At 40.4% G+C, this 14,767-nt stretch overlaps 1 protein-coding gene across 6 annotated transcripts in view; it reads right to left on the reverse strand.

The window, feature by feature from the left end:
• The window catches only part of QTGAL (queuosine-tRNA galactosyltransferase), a 182,298-nt gene that overhangs the window by 47,290 nt on the left and 120,241 nt on the right, over positions 1–14,767 (reverse strand). The gene's annotated exons all lie outside the window — the stretch shown is intronic.

Here is a 14,767-nt window from a genome sequence, read left to right on the forward strand (position 1 = left end):
AATAAATGCTATATTCTGTCCAGAGATTGATTTGCATTATCTACATATATTCTTGTTTCCATGTGCAGCATTTATGAAGAAGCCCTCAAATATCAGCCTGACCATGGGGTTTGCTAAGACTGCTTGCTACTTGAGTGTAAGATTGAGGCTCAAGCAAACATCTTCTATTTGCTTCTCGGTGGTGTGTAGCAAGATCTCTATAAACCTTGAAGATTGGGGGTCGGAAATGGAGTTCTTGTGAATCAAGCACACCTGGGTGCTTTACTATTTGCAAAGAACATGCCAAAATTAACAGCCAATGGAAAGTACTGACTTGCATGCAAACCAAACAGAAAATATATGAGCATGTATACACATATGAACACAGATAGCCTTTTGGTACCTGGAAAAAAGATATCTGAATGAAACTAGTGTCTTGGAAATACAATGAATGTAGCCCATAATTTGTATATTTTTTAATGTTGACAGCTTCACTGAGTAATACCAACAAAACCAGGAAGGTTCATAATCGCCCTTTTCTGCTTTAAACAAATATGTTTCAAACCTAGTGTTGAAATAAACCAGAATATCCGGATTATGTAAGGTAAACCTGTTCATTCCATTAATACAAGACCAAATGTCTAGTAAGTTTATAGACTAATCTTGTTGACAAGAAGTTAAAGAACCATGATGCACTCTGCCTTAAGTATTAAACAAAGATATTCTATGAGCTGGTTAAGCAGACAAAGACATAAAAAACAAAAGGACTACCTTCTATTCATTGAAAATGCTTTTTTCTCCATGGCCAAACAATTTATTGATGGTACTGCTAGTATTAAAACTTCTAAAAGCTAACATTAACACCAGCTTCCTAAATCTACACTAGCATCCTTATTTTTCAAGTGATATGAAACACATAACCTCTGAGGTTAAACTATGGACAATCCTCAATGAGCCCAAGTGCAGTTCATATGCTCCCTTCTCCTTTTTCCATATGGCTAGGAAAAGGATTGTGACAAAGTTCAGCTGTGCTTCTACAGAATCCCAGCTTACTGTTTATGTTCAAACCAAGGATCCTAGTAAAAGACACATTGGCCTGACTCACACAACATAGTAGGGCAAACTATGGCTTACCAGGACCAGACTGTCTGAGTGTGTGGGCTCCAGGAAAGGAGCTCACAGTTGTTTTTCTCCCCCCTGATCCCTGAGTTGAGCTAAGCCAAGGTTTGGCTAAGCATGTTGACTGTACTGGGATGTATGGTTAAGCTCTTTCCACACTAACCATGAGTTGTAGCCAGAAAAACAAAACGGCAATAAAAAGTAGTAACCAATAATAAATGGGACAAGTATCTATATATTTGTGGTGGCCTCCTCCCAATGCACATTGCGTGACATCACACACACATGATAGGCCCCATGTTGGGTGCAACTTGGCACCTCTGGCTGAAATTCTTGCACTGATGGAACAACTGACATAGTGCAGTGCTGAGTTCCTCCCATACGTCCAAGATTTATTTTAAAATAATAATAATAATGGAAGCTGGGCTTATCCCGAAGTCATCTGTGCTAGATGCTAGATACTGCACAGTGCACAGCATATATAAATCAATGGCCTTGTGGATTTGTAGAAAAATGCACGACTGCTCTGCACTTCCTGGTTTTTGCTGAAATGCTATTCATGGAAACCCTTGTGGCTGCCACGAAGGTCTTCAACATACTCTGTTTCTTGCAGCTGACACTCTGCAAACTGGCAGGACAAAGCTTCCTGAGCAGAAAATAGTCTAATTGTGAGGCAATTTTAACAATTTAGGGTCATAATCTGTTAAACCATTTAGCCCTAACAATCTCATACTTTCAGTGTGTTTCTTTCTTAAGACCAAGCAGCCGCAGCTCTCTGGTTTTATGGTTTAATACAGTCTGTGCTCACTAATCATTCTTAGCGGAATCAATACAAATCCCAACATAGAATGTTCAGATCCCGGAATGAAAAAGGCAGCAATTGTATTAATCCTGAAAGACCCACTGTAGAAAAGAAGGCCTTGTGATATTCAACTGCCTCAGGACAATTAGCAATACATATATATTTGAGGCCACACAGGTTTGTCTCGAGATGATATAATCATCTCACAAAGAAAGACAGCTTAGGCACAGTAAGGGATGCTCATCCGTTTGTAGTTAATCACCAGGGAGATGACTACTAAATTAAAATAACAACATAACTACAGGTGACGTGATACTTTACTAGACCGCATTCACTAATACATAAGGGAAAGGATAACAATCCCTAAGCCTACTGGAGCAAAATACTGCTTCAGCAACCTTAAATATGAAAACAGATTAGCTGTGAAAAATGAACAGTAATCTATGATTAGACAAATCAAGGAGATATATATATATATATATATATATATATATATATATATATATATATTTGTTTCTTCACAAACAATGATCCATGGAAACTTCAACAGAGATTCCTTGCAGTACATGAAACAATATGAAGGAAAGAGGAGAGCGGATCTTCAGATATGAGTTTCAATCAAGAAATACAACCTAATTAGCAGAGCAATTGAGATCAATGAATGAATCACCCAAGAGGCACCAGCTCTGAGGTTGATTTTCTAATTATTCCAGAAAGCAAAAGAGATCCATGGTAGCCAAATGCCAAGACACCCACCATAAAGTACATATCGCACACTTCCCCAACCGACAGCCACAAATCTGGGGAGCCCTGAAGGTTAGGAGTGTTATGACCTCCCAGGAATTTTTTACTGCTAAGACACACTCTCTCCCCCATATAGTAGAGTCTGGCTCTCATCATGTACTACACTTACGAAGCACAGCACCAAGTCAGGTTCTTCTCCTGAGCTCCAAGCTCTCATCTCCCAAGAAGCTTATGGGAACATTCTTGGAATCATACTACTTGGAAACAGCATAAAAGCTCAGTGCTGGAGAGGATGAATGGCATTTTTCATGTTAACGCTGGAATGGAAGCACCCAACAAATCTCAGCTATCCTCCCAACCATGGAGAGAGGGAATTGTAATGGGGCGGGGATTGTCCCTCAAGTTGTTCTGATGTATCTGAGGTACCCTGTGGTAATGATCCCTACTTCCTCTCCAAGGTCACGAGGGAACCCTGGGGGTCACAATGTTCTCCAGAGGGTAGCAGAATACTCACCATGTTGAACATAAATGCATACATCTGACCTATAATACAATATGCTCTTTTACAGTGGCCTGAAATAATTCTGTCAACACTGGGCTGAATGATGATCCTCAACATCTGCCCAACTGTCGCAGACTTGAATACAGAAACATACGCAAAGAATCAACAAGACAAAACTGGATGAAAAGTGAGTTCAGACATAGACAAGGATTCTGGAAACAGACTGACAGTGTAAGGTACTCAAACAAAATGTGGGCATAAAATAGAGTGTAAGAAGAAGCTGCAGGTCATATTTTTATGTTTTATTTTTAAAATGGAACTCACAAAATTCTAGTACCACATTCTGATCAAACCACAAACAACTCATCTGGGGTCCCATTCAAAATCTGTTGAAATACAGTTCTATAACTGTTTCTGTAGCATAAACATTTAAATATTTCACTCTGAATAATAATTAGAGTCATAGAAATAACTGTGACTGAACAGAAGAGGGAGCAGTTTTATCAGTCAGGCACACTGTGAATCATGCATGTTAGGGTAGATCAATGGAACCATTCTTGGCAAGAGTTTGCATAAATCACATTTATTATGTTCAGCCCACACTATGACTAGGAAAAAAATAATGTTTCTTTACATGAAGATACTCAGCAAGTTTTTTTAAAAAAAAGCATAGTCAAATTTATACATTAAAATAAGCACCCCACATTAATAAGCAAGCTGATTAGAAATACTGTACATATGTAAAAACATTTGCCACAATCCTATGCACACTGATGCAGTACACAGACTCAACTGAAATAAATGAAATCTATAAAAAAATTAACCAAGACTAAAATGACACCAAAAGGGTCCAAGTGTTATAAACAATGACTTGATCACTGGAACAGAGATCATTTCGGAAAACATTCACAGAAAGAAACCCCACTTTGAACAAAACACCCTATGTAATACAGACTGTACTATTTCATAGCATAGATGGATCCTGGACAGTACCCCATATCAAAGTGAAGTATAGGGAGTTTTCTGTAAATCTCAATGCTGAGCTTATCCATTTCCTGTCTCACTCCTTAATCTCAATGAGAAATGAGTCCCGGCACCCTCATTGGTCCATAAAAAATATGAACAATTCCAACATACTACATGAATTATTCAATATATACACATATATTCTGGGGTGTATGGGGTAGTGTGGGTAGATAGATGGATAGACAGACAGGCAGAACAATTTATGCACACTGTAGAAGTATAGGTAAGCATAGGGCTTGACTTTTAGACTTATGTATATTAGATATACTTTTGCATACAATTTTGGATATATTGGTCAGTCTTCAAATACCCAGCAATGTATGAGCAGCTTGGATGTAAAACAATGCTCAATATAAGAGTCAATCCAGTGACAGCAAAGCTTAATCATGTTACAGCTGTCAGATTCTGTGTATAAATCCACTTAAAATGGATTCTTCCTCTATCCCTAGTGAGGAAACACGTGTCTGAATGCCCTGTTCAGAGAAATCGGCATGTTAGAGAGAGAAAATCTAGGTCAGATCCCTTTTCTTTCATATGCTAACTTTTCTTGTCAAGGGAGTTTTATGTGTGTTGGGGGGTGGGAATTTAAAATGTGATTCCTGCACTCCTTGCAGTCTGAATGCAGTGCAGTCTCATGTGGGCTGTGCTGTGGGCTATTTTTAAACAGGCTGTTTAGTTCTCAATTTGGGAAATCAGGTTAACTTTATTTTGAGGGGAGCTTAAGAGACTTTGGGGACGCGGGTGGTGCTGTGGGTTAAAGCCTCAGCGCCTAGGACTTGCCGATCGAAAGGTCGGTGGTTCGAATCCCGGCGCCGGGGTGCGCTCCCGTTGCTCGGTCCCAGCGCCTGCCAACCTAGCAGTTCGAAAGCACCCCCGGGTGCAAGTAGATAAATAGGGACCGCTTACTAGCGGGAAGGTAAACGGCGTTTTCGTGTGCGGCTCTGGCTCGCCAGATGCAGCTTGTCACGCTGGCCACGTGACCCGGAAGTGTCTGCGGACAGCGCTGGCCCCCGGCCTCTTGAGTGAGATGGGCGCACAACCCCAGAGTCTGTCAAGACTGGCCCGTACGGGCAGGGGTACCTTTACCTTTACCTAAGAGACTTTGGTTTTTTTCATAGAGTAATTAGCACCTTCCAAGCACTATAACCCGTGCAGATGTTGAATTTCAGAGCTGTGGACACTTCCGCTTTGGGGCATTTGTATGCAATCAATGTGTGCATACTGGGAATCCTGTAAATAGTGAGCAAATTTCTGAAGGGCAAGAGTGCAGGCTGGCTGCCATTCTGTCACAACAATAGCCACACCTGCAGCTCCAGGGTCTCTTATGAAGCTGAGAGTCTAAGCTATGTCTTGACCTTGAGTGAAGCAGTGAGCTCCCATTGCTCTGTCCCAGCTTCTGTCAGCCTAGAAGTTTGAAAGCATACCAGTGAAAGTAGCTAAATAGGTACCGCTGCTGCGGGAAGGTAAACGGCATTTCCATGAGCTCTGGCACTTGTTATAGTCCTCCACGCACCAGTAGCAGTTTAGTCATGCTGGCCACGAAACGGAAAGCTGTCTGTGGAAAAACACCGACTCCCTCGACCTGAAAAGAGAGATGAGAGCCGCACCCCGTAGTCACCTTTGACTGGACTTAACTGTCCAGGAGTCCTTTACTTTACCCTTTACCTTTTACCGGAGCTCTAAGTGCAGACATCTAAGAGGGTTTGCTCCATTAAGCAATGGAAGGCCAGACTCCTAGTACAGTGGTACCTCGGGTTACAAACACCTCGGGTTACAAACACTTCAGGTTACAGACTCCGCTAACCCAGAAGTAGTACCTCAGGTTAAGAACTTTACCTCAGGATGAGAACAGAAATCGCATACCAGCAGCCCGGTGGCAGCAGGAGCCCCATTAGCTAAAGTGGTACCTCAGGTAAAGAATGGTTTCAGGTTAAGAACAGACCTCTGGAACGAATTAAGTATGTAACCAGAGGTACCACTGTGTAACATCTACCCTTAGTCAATCTGGAGGCCTCACTCTGACTGCCAATCACAATAGCTAATGGTTTACAGGCCTTTTCCTTTTTCTACCTAACTAGATACCCGAGACCAATTTTCATACAGTCCTGGGTTAGGCCCCTGACTCAGAAAGTCCCATTTCAAGATCTGCATACCCCAACTTTATCCTCTACAATGAAACTAGAGTATTGCTGAGAGTGGAACATTCCTAGGGGCACCACTATCAGCCCCCATTTCTATTATTGCCTCCCCCTCAGAACACTAAGACTATTCCAACTGTTCTGACATTCATTACATGATAATGATATTTATTTCACTGCTCTAAAAAACAGGCTGTTTCTTATTTGGCATTTGGGAGCTCAGAGCCCTAAGCACAAAGGGTTCTAAATTGCATAGGAAGCCTCACTTCAGGCCTTCCTCTCCCAGTGCACAGAAGGTGGTAGAACGAGGTGATGTGGATACAACAAAGTTTGAAGGCCCTGCTGTTATTACACTTTTAATGGGTTTGTAAACCATGCAGAGTCCTCCGTCCTGGCCAGGCCATAGCTCTCCTGACACATTATTTGGACTGGAGCTGCAGTGTGAAGATACAACCTTGGAAGAGACAGCGTCGCCTTGGTGGGTCCCAAGACTCAGCTACATTGCCAAAGCAAGAACACTTTATATGTTTATGCATTCTAACACCGTGACACCAGATGGTGCTGTGGAATTCTGTTTTTGCTTACTCGATTTCTCACACACAGTTTGCAATGCGTTTCACTGACACACTTCTTTGACGGGTCTAGATCCAGAAAAAGACCCAGTTTGCCACACACCCACACATTGGCACGCACGCAGACACACACAGGCTGAGAGCCTCAGCTGTGCCCCTGCATCCTGCCCAGGCCTGCATTCTGGCCAGGCCTGCATTAAACATGCACTAAACAAATACAGTGGTACCTCAGGCTACATACACTTCAGATTACATATGCTTCAGGTTACAGACTCCGCTAACCCAGAAATAGTGCTTCAGGTTAAGAACTCTGCTTCAGGTTGAGAACAGAAATCATGCTCCGGCAGCGCGGCAGCAGCAGGAGGCCCCATTAGCTAAAGTGGTGCTTCAGGTTAAGAACAGTTTCAGGTTAAGTACGGACCTCTGGAACGAATTAAGTACTTAACCCGAGGTACCTCTGTAAACAAATTCTTATTTTCCTGATTTCTGAAGTTATGTTCTGGCAATCTATTAAGATCCAACCCTGAAAGATCAGAAATATTCCATTTTGTGCACAGAGAGAAAATCAAGGAGGCTTGAGATTTTCAATCTCATACTTACCTCTCATCATTCACACACACACACAAAGGAAACAGGGGGAGAGAAAACACTTGGAATAGGTTCACTCTTCTTCACAGCTTTAAAAAATAAAATAAAACAAAACAAAGAACATTAAAGCAGTCTTTTCTTCTTTAAATAGCTGGGAATAACACTTCCCCTAGCATCTCAAACTTCTACGCATTTACTCATCTGCAGCTACTGCCAAACCCTAGAGCAATGGGAACTCTCAAGTTCTGTGCAGTGATCATGAGAAGTGGATAAGACACTCGTACACACGTAAACTATGCCAAGTTCTGCAGTCAGCAAGGCGAACTGGTAAAACTGCATTATGAAACACTTTGTGAATTAATCCGTAGGAGTAGATCTGGCTTCTTCAGTAGGATAATAAGTTTATTCTTCATTTTCTGCCTTGCCTCAAGGAAGCTTAAGTCATATTTTTAGCAAACTGTGACTTGGTCAGCCACAGAAAGTTGATTTCCTAGGGTTTCAGAGGGAAAACACCAACTGACTGTGTTTCAGAGCATCCTCAACTCAGTAGATAAACTGACTTGAGGCTTTGAAAGCAGTGCGTGGGTGTCTTTATTCAGTGGCATGGTGCAGGGCGTATCAGCCCTACTGCTATGCCGAAATGACCATGTAACAAAGGTTCTTCTGTCATTTCTCTATGGTGCCTCTTCACTTGGTCTACTGCAGGGGTCAGCAAACTTCTTCAGCAGGGGGCCGGTCCACTGTCCCTCAGACCTTGTGGGGGGCCAGACTATAATTTGGGGGGTGAAAGAATTCCTATGCCCCACAAATAACCCAGAGATGCATTTTAAATCAAAGGACACATTCTACTCATGTAAAAACAGTAATCCACGGGGCGGATTTAGAAGGCAATTGGGCCAGATCTGGGCCCCGGGCCTTAGTTTGCCTACCCATGGTCTACTGGCTTCATGCTAATCCTGTTGAGAATGACACATTGTACTGGCCTGCATACAGAATCCCTGGATTGTGCACTTAAATTGGAAGATGAGCACTTCACCATCACTTTCATTCACATCAGCTTTTCTTTAGCAATTCTGGAGATCTCCCCACTTATATCGTATCGCCCATTGCTGAGTTCTGCAAGCACTGCCTAGTGATGGACACAGGAGCTGTACAGCTCTGTGAGCAAGAGTGACCAGGGAAAATAGAGTGGGATTTATTAGAGGTGTTCCCATTTTCAAGCTGTTGCAATATTTCTGACCATGTTAGCAAAGGGACAAAAGCATTTTTCGCAGGAGCAACTTTCACAGTAACGGTTTAAACAAAATAACAAGACTACACGGGGGGGGGGGAGGATTAATGGAGCACTAAATACACATAAAGGCAATATATTTAGAATATATTTTCTCTCTCATTAGTATTTCACTTGCCCTTGCCTCTCCTAAATATTTTTCTAACTCTAAATAAGAAATTAAACATAAAAAAGAAAATGTTCCTTTCCCACAACATTTCTATGCACTCAAACATTTTCAGCCATATCTCTCCAATGTGAACATTTACTGAGGTAGATGTTTCCATTCCGTAAACTATCTTGCAGTATTATTGGGCGGGGGGAAGTAATTAGTAGTAACACAAACAAAAAATGGTTGTCTACAGATTGTGGCTATAAGTGATCTATGACCTTTTAAGAGCCAAACTAGACAGGCCAGCACTGCAGTTTTCCGCGTGCAAAATCAGGTCTGTTGCTGAATCCCCGTAAATTAGCAGAGGTATTCAAAGAACTACATGAGTAGATGAGCTGTACTCATCACCGATCACTGTTTACAAGTAGTTTTTTCCTTTGGTGTTGTATGTCACTTATTAGGAGAAAAACTGCTTTCAAATAGAAGGCGTTGGGGGGATGACTACAGACAGGGGGCAGCACTCTTCTCTTGCCCACGTTGGACTTTAAATTGCCAAAACAAAAACACCCCACCCACACTTTATGTATGTGGGTCATGCTGCCATCTAGCTGTATCCTAATAAAGAACATTCATGATGACGCCAATTCACTAGCCCAGTTCTAAAGCGGTAAGACTCACTCATATATCTAAAATACAGTAATAAGGTGCATGATTCAAAGAGCTTGGCACTAGGAGCAAAGGGGACGTGCCACTTGCAACCTTCTGAAAAGCATGCTGGTACCTTTCACGTCTTAACAAGTTCCCCTACACTGCTTGGAAAGTTTCCAGATTCAAAGTTTCAAGAGAATTTATAAGCAGGAATTTCCCCATCCAATAAAGCTAGCAACTCAGCCACTAAAGTGTACCTGCTTTTTGTTTCATTGGGCTAATTCATTCTTTAATTTTTTTATTAAAAGGAAACACTCATATGAAACTAGATCTTAATATTTTGCTTGTGATGCTTTGTGCTCTATTGTTACAAGTGCCGTTTCTACTTTTAATCAAATTATAAAGAATTTAGTGGAATCCTTGGGTGAACAGATTTCAACATATGACACCCTAGGGTCACAGAACTGTAGAGTTGAAAGGGACCCTATTTAACAAGAGTTACATACAATGAGCCTCCACTGGCCTATGTCAAATTCAATTTGACCAAACCACGTGGCTTTCTCTTTTACCTTGATTTTTTCCACAGGCAGTGCTAAAGAGCAACGAATACTCTTGAGCAGCCAAGACTCCTCAAGTAGATCACCTACTTCACAAAGAACAGGGTTCTATCTTCTCCTGTTTATTGTATTGATTTTTATTGATGCCACATCGCTTTTCAAAAATTGTATGCTTTGGGAGGTTTATTTACACCATTTAGATACAACTTGAAAAATGATATATAAATGCTTTATTTTATTTTTTTTAAAAAAAAGAAATATCCAGTAAATCCTACGTGGCATATGCTGGCAGGATGCATTGAGGACTAAGCAGCATTTAATTCTAGGAACAGTAGAATAAGGCTTTACAGAGTAGAAAATAAAACAGCACACCATAACATGGTACTGTAGGAGTAAAAGAAGCAACTTAAGAATCAAGTGTGAACAACATGATGCAGCATCAGGGTAAAGAGCATGAGCTATGATTCCATGTTTCCTTCAGTCATGAATTCACTGGATGACCTGACAACCCTTTTACCCCTCAGACTATAAAACCTTCAAGGGTTTTAATCACTTACTTAGATTTTTGGGATGAGGTGCAATAGAAGTTTGAATGCAGAAGATCCCAGGTTCAATCCCAATTCAGATCTCCAGGTGTGTTTATATATATTTAAATGAACTTGGGTATTAAGGCTGGGAAACCTACTACCTATGTGAGCAGAAAGTAGTTTGGTGAGTGGTCTGTCTCCAAACAAGCCAGCTTTATATAGGGATCAATGGCACTCTATTACCAATGGAGTATAATCATATAATACTTATTCTGTTTGAAGATGCAGGAACAGCTAAATTGCCCAACAATCTCCCCACCCCACCCCTTTTTCATTTTTACTATCTAGCTTGATGAAGAGTTCTGGGGAATTTGGAAGCTTGCACACTAGCCTGAGTAATTTTGGCTGGCTTAATAAAGATACTGCCCTAAAATGGATTTTGGGATTTATTAATACTATAAGCAGTCAGGTTATAGTTATTCTGTAACTATAGTTATTCTGTAACATGTCCACAAAAGAGAAGCATCTCAAAAAAGAGAGAGAAGCACAGTGCTACTTTTCTAGAAAAAGAGGAGCTGGAACTCACTATGAACGCCTTGAGGCCTTTGTTCTCTTAGCATGGCAATGGAGCCCACCTGAGAAGTGCCAGGACTGAGTTCCAGCAAGTTCCGACTGAAGAGGAAAAAAATACAAACATACTGTCCAAAACAGAACAGGAAAGCACTGGCAGCAAAGTAGGAAATTGCTGAAAAGTAGTTCTGGACGCTTTTTGTTGTCAAAGCCTGGGAGCAGTAAGGCCTATTACACCACTAGGTTTTTGCAAACCTGCACAAGCCACACAATTTGGCAAAGCTGCAAAACTAAGTGGAAGTGAGTAGGGAGCCAAACATGCTCCCTGTTCAGGTGCAATTTATTCTAGGGCCAGCCCTATAATACCCCTCCCCCCCACGACTTTTTTCGGTCGGTCTAACTACTTTTCTACTTGAGGGCGGCTTTATTGATTTTGGACCTGTGCCTGTCCCACAAACTTCGCATTCTTCTTCACCTGTTGCAAAAGTCACCAGAAACCCTTAGGCACTGCCAGGAACCTACAAAGAATCTAATCCTACATAGCGTTGGTTGCCAGTTCATTTTGGAGCCCAGTTCAAAGTGCTCACTCACATTAATGTTTAAAGCCCTAAACGACTTAGAGCCCAAATATCTGAAAGGCAACCTCATTCCCTATAGATGCTCTTGGGCGTTAAGATGATAAGAAGAGGTCCTCTTTCTTCCCAGAGAGATGTGCCTGGCCTTTTCATTATGTAGTTTTTGTCAGATACTGAAAACACACCTGTTTACTGTGGTCTTTGACACCTGAGATAGAATTTTTAAGACCTGCTATTCTCTTGACTGCATTCTATTTTAACTGTTCTTAATAATGCGTTTTTAAATTGTTGCAAACTGCTCTGGGACTTCATGTGAAGGGTGGACAAGAAAACTAGCAAATAGCAGCAACAGAAGCAACAAAAGCAGCCTTGACACATCACTGATGGATTTTGATAGGTTTTAACACAACCATGCAATAATCGATATCTTATTGATGATTGATAATTTTATTTAGAATTTAGAATTACAAACGGTAGTAGCATAAATTGTCTTGTCATGTGTGGCTCGGCGTCAAACTCTTGGAATATCCTCCATTCCATTCATGTTGACTTCTTAATATCCTTCATCTCACTTAGGGGAAGAGAGAATCCATTATTATCAAAGCCATATGCACATACTCTGAACTCCGAGTTCACTGAAGCCCCTTGACTATGCCTCAATAAAGGAATCCAATCCATATAAGGAAACAGAAAGAATTTCAAAAATCTCCACCGAGACTAGGAACATTGCCTGAAGCCATTATGGTTTTATAGGTAGCAGCAATCTGTAAAACAGCACCTTTTCACTAAGATTATCTGAAATGCCTGGTCAGTTTTTCATTTATTATACACTCCTAGCCCACAGGGAGGCCAGAGCTTCAGGACATTTCAAAGGCACTATCATTCAGATAATAGATCTTAAACTCCATTTCTCTATTCTCAACCAGACTATTTCAAAACACCACAATTTGTACATAATAAAAGCTACCTGTGCTCTGCATTGTTTACTACCTTTCTAATGATGTTATAGGATGATGATAATTTAGACTTGCAGGTAATTGACATTAAAAGAATGGCATGTCCAAACAACCTTTCTGTAACCTTAAATGCTTTTGTAACAATACACCCAAACCAAGCTGTTAGTCAGTGCTGTCACAAATAACCCACAGGAGGTCTGGAGGGTGGCAAAATGAGAATGGGCCTTTTCAGTGGTGGCTTCCAGCTCGTAGAATGCTCTCCCTAGGAAGCCTCACCTGGTGCTATCATTACACACATTTTTAGGTGCCAAAACTTGTTTTATCTTTTTTCATTGGGTTAAAAGAATAAGCTTTTTAACAGGTTTGTCTTATTGTATTAAGGATATTTTAATGATCTGATGGAATTGTTATTGCACCTTTTCATTATACATGAATTTTATTGTTCATTTTCTAGTTCTAAACAATTTAAAAGCCCTTTTGTCATATATGCAGTTTATGAATAAATTTAAAAATACAATAACAAAACAAATAAATGTTACAACAATAAAACAAGTGTTAAAACAATTGAAAACAGTTCCACTTATAAAAACAACACAAACTTTTAAAATCAACCAATTCCACCAGTCTCCTCCCTTTTAAGGTACCACAATGAAGACTAAACAGATAGCACAAAATCTGTTGACTGGCATTTGTGCAGTCGCGTACGATAGTTACAGTTTTAAAGAGCACATTATTCACAATAAAACATTTAAATTTAATGCCACATTTACATCTCTGTAGTAAAAAGTTCTCACTGTAACAAAAAATAGCACACTTGATTCATTCCTTGATTCTCTAATATGTGCTCCAATTCAGCTCTGAATAACCTTTTCGAGTGGAGTGTTCATCTGATCACAATGTTATTTATATTTATTAACTATAGAGACAAAACTCAACCACCCCATGTACCTGTGTGTTTAGAAATCATAATGACACCATGATTTGGCCCATTCAAACATTTTGGAATGAACAATAATGTAAGGATTTTTTTGTTTTGTTTTGAAGTAACAGCTGGGAAAATCGAGACCACATGTTTATTGCCAGAACCAGGACGAAAACTGTAGGAAAAATAATATTTCAAGAAACAGAGGGCACGACACGTTTATGCTAGGAAGCATGAATGTCTGGAGACTAAAAGTGGCTGACATTGAAGCTTCACAAATAACGATGTCCAACCCTGGCCCCTTCACTTTGAGGATACAATAACTTCTTTTAAAATATAGTCAATATAGTGTTTCAAACTACAGCAGCATTTGGCTAAATTTTCACTTAAGAGTTCATTGTTCATATTAAGAGTTCATATTTTAAGCCGCCTTGAGCATTGTTTTAACTGTGGAAAGGCGGCATCCAATTAAAATGATGATGATGATGATGATTCTGGGTAGATGTTTATCACAATTAAGACGAGAATGAATACGAGTGAGGAGCAGCTTAAAACATTTTGAGAATAGACACAGTAATTAGTAGTGGTTGGTAATAGAAAATATATCAGAAGCAAAATTAATATTCTTGAATACAAGAATATGGAAAAAGTTGAGAAAAGGAAGCCCAATAGCAATCTTAAGGGGGGGAGAAGGGTAAATTCAAAGTTCTATATATTTATTCAAGTGACTTCTACATACAATAAATTGTTGGGAAAGTAATAAACAACTTGTAGGGGTAGGTAGAAAAGAATCTATGGAGAACAGTTCCTGTGCAAAACGCACTGTTCTGGACTCTTGCTTAATTCCGCTTCCAATTCCACAAGGTCTGCACACACAGAAGGCTCTTGTAGGTTATGGCTATTAAAACCAACTTGGGTAATGAATGCAGATGCCTCTGTATGATAAGAAAAAGCTGTCCCATCTTGATCACAGTGATCCTCTTGGCCTTTCCCCCCCACCTACTTTCACTTACCAGTGGCACCAGTTTGATCTTCTCTGTCTGCCCCCTCTTTTATCTGTTTTCCTCACTTTCTCCTACCCTATCAAATTCATTATAAGCTACCAGTATTTACTTTAGTATTTTCTTTATCTTTCTTCCATAGCTCTACTATAAAACGTA

The sequence above is a fragment of the Podarcis muralis genome, chromosome 2 (assembly GCF_964188315.1).
Source record: "Podarcis muralis chromosome 2, rPodMur119.hap1.1, whole genome shotgun sequence".
NCBI classification, from domain to species: Eukaryota; Metazoa; Chordata; class Lepidosauria; order Squamata; family Lacertidae; genus Podarcis; species Podarcis muralis.